Consider the following 4,141-nt stretch of genomic DNA (forward strand, 5'->3'; position numbering starts at 1 on the left):
GGGTTTCACCAGCAGGATGTAGTGCGTGGGAGGATCACGTTATCCCCCCCCCCCCCAGTTCCTCTCCCCCCGAACAGACTGACCAGAGGAGGCGCTAGACCCCACCGGCTTCCCACCCACAGACACGGCCAATTGTGTCTGTAGGAATGTCTGACCAAGCCGGACGTATCGCTGCCGGGAATTGAACCCGGGTCTCCGCCATAATTCATGTTGACAAGCCTCAATTTTTTATTGTTTTGTATGCGTTAATTTTTTTGAGATAAGGCAGTAGGCAGACAGGAAAGGTGGGGAGCAAGAGAGGGGATGACATGCGGCAAAGTACCTCGGGTCGGATTCGAACCCGCGTCGGCCGTGCGAAGGACCGAGCCTCCGTCGTACGTGTGCTACCAGTACCAGGTGAGCCATACATGTATGTTGACAAGGCTCTTAATTGGCAGAGGATTCACACATCTGAAATAAACAGGGAAAAAAACAGGCTTAAAGAACGCCACCATTCTTTTCACGCAGTTTCTGTATTTGGGTTTATTGCCCCATAAGCAGCAGAGCCCACTAATGATGTGTCATTGAGACCACTGACAAATCCACTCAGTACTTTAGTCATTCCTACATGTTGTTCGGGGGTTTTCTGTCTAAACTAACAAGAATCTCACTCCCCCCATTCACCATCAAAATAATCAAATTATTACATGTCAGATAACAATCATGATTGGTTAATTACCTTCAATTGGCTTTAGTAACCATATAGCTGCCAACTCTCTCATTGAGAGTGAGACCTCCCTCTTCTCACACCACACCTCCTATTTCTCACTCCCAATTTCTCTTTTGGGTCCCAAGCTGGCACGCTGGCCTGGGAACGCCTCGGGATCACCCAGGCAGAGCTGGCTAATGTGGCCAGGGAGAGGGAAGTGTGGGGTCCCCTGCTGGAACCGGTACCTCCGCGACCCCACCCCGGATAAGCGCTTAAGGATGGACGGATGGTCCCAAGCTGAAAAGGTTGCTGTCTTGACTTAATCCAAGAGGTTAGGTGGTGTAGAAAAGCAGGACATTTCAAAAATAAATAAATAAGAAGAAGTTGGCAGCCCTGTTAATAGTAGTAACAGATTGTAACATCATGTTTTCACCTTGAACGGCTCGCAGTTTACTAAAACATACATTCTTATTTTACGGACACCACCAGTGGGAGTAGTTGTCAGAGCAAGGGAGGGTTACGAACACACACGCGCGCGCGCGCGCACACACACACACACACACACACACACACACACACACACACACACACACACACACACACCTGGGAAACTGCCAAGTACAACTACAGTCTTGTACGGCTGGCAGCTCGGCTGCAGTCGGACTTGGAGATGGCGCTCCCTCTGCCCACAGGCTGCGACGGCTTTTTTAAGAACGCTTTGTTTGTTCATTGTAATGCAACACAGTGACTCCTCATCTCTGTTCTGTCACCGCCGAACTCTGTGAGAACAACTAACACCCTGTAGGTGACCTAAGCCGGCACTATGCAGCTCGCGATAGCCTGTAAGGCCCTATAAATATCCAATGGGAGTGTGTGGTTGGGTTGAGCAGGCAGACAGCAAGAAGGTGGCTGTCTTGACCCAGAGTGCTGGCTTTGTGGTGCAGAGACTCCCTTCCCCTGCGTGCCACGGCGCTGGGCCCTTTATGACTCATGCATCGCTCCCATTATGTAACCCTGGTGGCGGTCGCCCGCTACTTCTCGCGCGCGGCTCCGGTCCAGCGCTCCCAGAGCCTGCGAAGCCTCGCCGGATGACTTGACGCATGCTCGAAAGTCGATGTTTTTAGGGCCTGTTTGGATGTACAGTGTTCTAAGGGAATATTTTGCAACAGAGGAGATGTGCTGTGAATTTCACAGGCAGGAGGGAGAATCCCCGGGGGAGTGTGTGTGTGTGTGTGTGTGTGTGTGTGTGTGTGTGTGTGTGTGTGTGTGTGTGTGTGTGTGTGTGTGTGTGTGTGAGAGTGAGACAGCTGGTAAAATTATAGAGCTCATAATATATTCACTGGGCAGTGGAGAAAGACAATTACCAATGCGACCCCATGCCTCTGCAACTGTAAAAACCACAACGTGCTGCAATAAATTCCCCTCGCCTCAGACTTGATGAGAAGTGATGAAAAGGCGTATTGTTGTGTAAGTGTTGTCAACATCATTCTTACTGCCCGGGATTTTTTAAAGAATATCTTTTAGGCTGTATTTCATAGTTGACAGTGAGGAGACATGGGGAAAAAATGGTATGTATCTTAGCCAAGGACACGCCGGGAGGAGACATCTTCTTCATCCGTTGTTTATGTGTTGAGTAAGTTTCATTACTGTCCTTTCTGTGTGGAGTTTGCATGTTCTCCCCGTGCCCCCTGGGGGTTTCCTTCATATAGGAACCCCTCACCAAAACATGCAATATCCTGGTCGCTGAAGTGGTGCCTCCTCTGGTCGTTCGGGGCGCCTGTTCGGAGGGAGGGGAACTCGTTGGAATAGCGTGATCCTCCCACGTGCTATACCGGTGAAGCTTCCCCTGTCAGGTGAAAAGAAGCGGCTGGCTACTGCCCATGTCTCGGAGGAAGCATGGAGACAGTTTCGCCTCCTCCCAGATCGGCAGAGGGTGGAGCAGCAACCAGGATAAATAAATTTAATTAGCACTAATGGGGGATAGAAATGGGATAAAGAAATCGGGGGAATATATATATATATTTTTTTTTCATTACTGTTGGACTTATAAAACCCATCCAAAACCCATTTTGTAATCTCAAAATTCACGAGGAAACTTGGCGATTTTTGTCCTCATTTACCTATAAAGTTGACAGCTGGGAGATATGCGGCAGCGATGAATAACAATTAACATTTATCCCTTTAGTAAAATGCACACCATGAAATCCATCTGCGTCACACTATAATGGTGTAATGGCTGCGTGTAATTGCGGAGGGTCATTAAACGGTGTGATTTTGTAATGGATGACAGTGATGGGCTTATTATTGGACAGAGTGATGGATAATGTGGCGAGCTGTACTGTACACTGCTACACACTCTACTCTCATCACTGCTACACACTCTACTCTCATCACTGCTACACACTCTACTCTCATCACTGCTACACACTCTACTCTCATCACTGCTACACACTCTACTCTCATCACTGCTACACACTCTACTCTCATCACTGCTACACACTCTACTCTCATCACTACTACACACTCTACTCTCATCACTACTACACACTCTACTCTCATACTACACACTCTACTCTCACACTCTACTCTCATCACTGCTACACACTCTACTCTCATCACTGCTACACACTCTACTCTCATCACTGCTACACACTCTACTCTCATCACTACTACACACTCTACTCTCATCACTGCTACACACTCTACTCTCATCACTGCTACACACTCTACTCTCATCACTGCTACACACTCTACTCTCATCACTGCTACACACTCTACTCTCATCACTGCTACACACTCTACTCTCATCACTGCTACACACTCTACTCTCATCACTGCTACACACTCTACTCTCATCACTACTACACACTCTACTCTCATACTACACACTCTACTCTCATCACTGCTACACACTCTACTCTCATCACTGCTACACACTCTACTCTCATCACTGCTACACACTCTACTCTCATACTACACACTCTACTCTCACACTCTACTCTCATCACTGCTACACACTCTACTCTCATCACTGCTACACACTCTACTCTCATCACTGCTACACACTCTACTCTCATCACTGCTACACACTCTACTCTCATCACTGCTACACACTCTACTCTCATCACTACTACACACTCTACTCTCATCACTGCTACACACTCTACCCTCATCACTACTACACACTCTACTCTCACACTTTACTCTCATCACTGCTACACACTCTACTCTCATCACTGCTACACACTCTACTCTCATCACTGCTACACACTCTACTCTCATCACTGCTACACACTCTACTCTCATCACTGCTACACACTCTACTCTCATCACTGCTACACACTCTACTCTCATACTACACACTCTACTCTCACACTCTACTCTCATCACTGCTACACACTCTACTCTCATCACTACTACACACTCTACTCTCATCACTGCTACACACTCTAC

This window comes from Poromitra crassiceps (genome assembly GCF_964638095.1).
Source record: "Poromitra crassiceps genome assembly, chromosome: 7".
NCBI classification, from domain to species: domain Eukaryota; kingdom Metazoa; phylum Chordata; class Actinopteri; order Beryciformes; family Melamphaidae; genus Poromitra; species Poromitra crassiceps.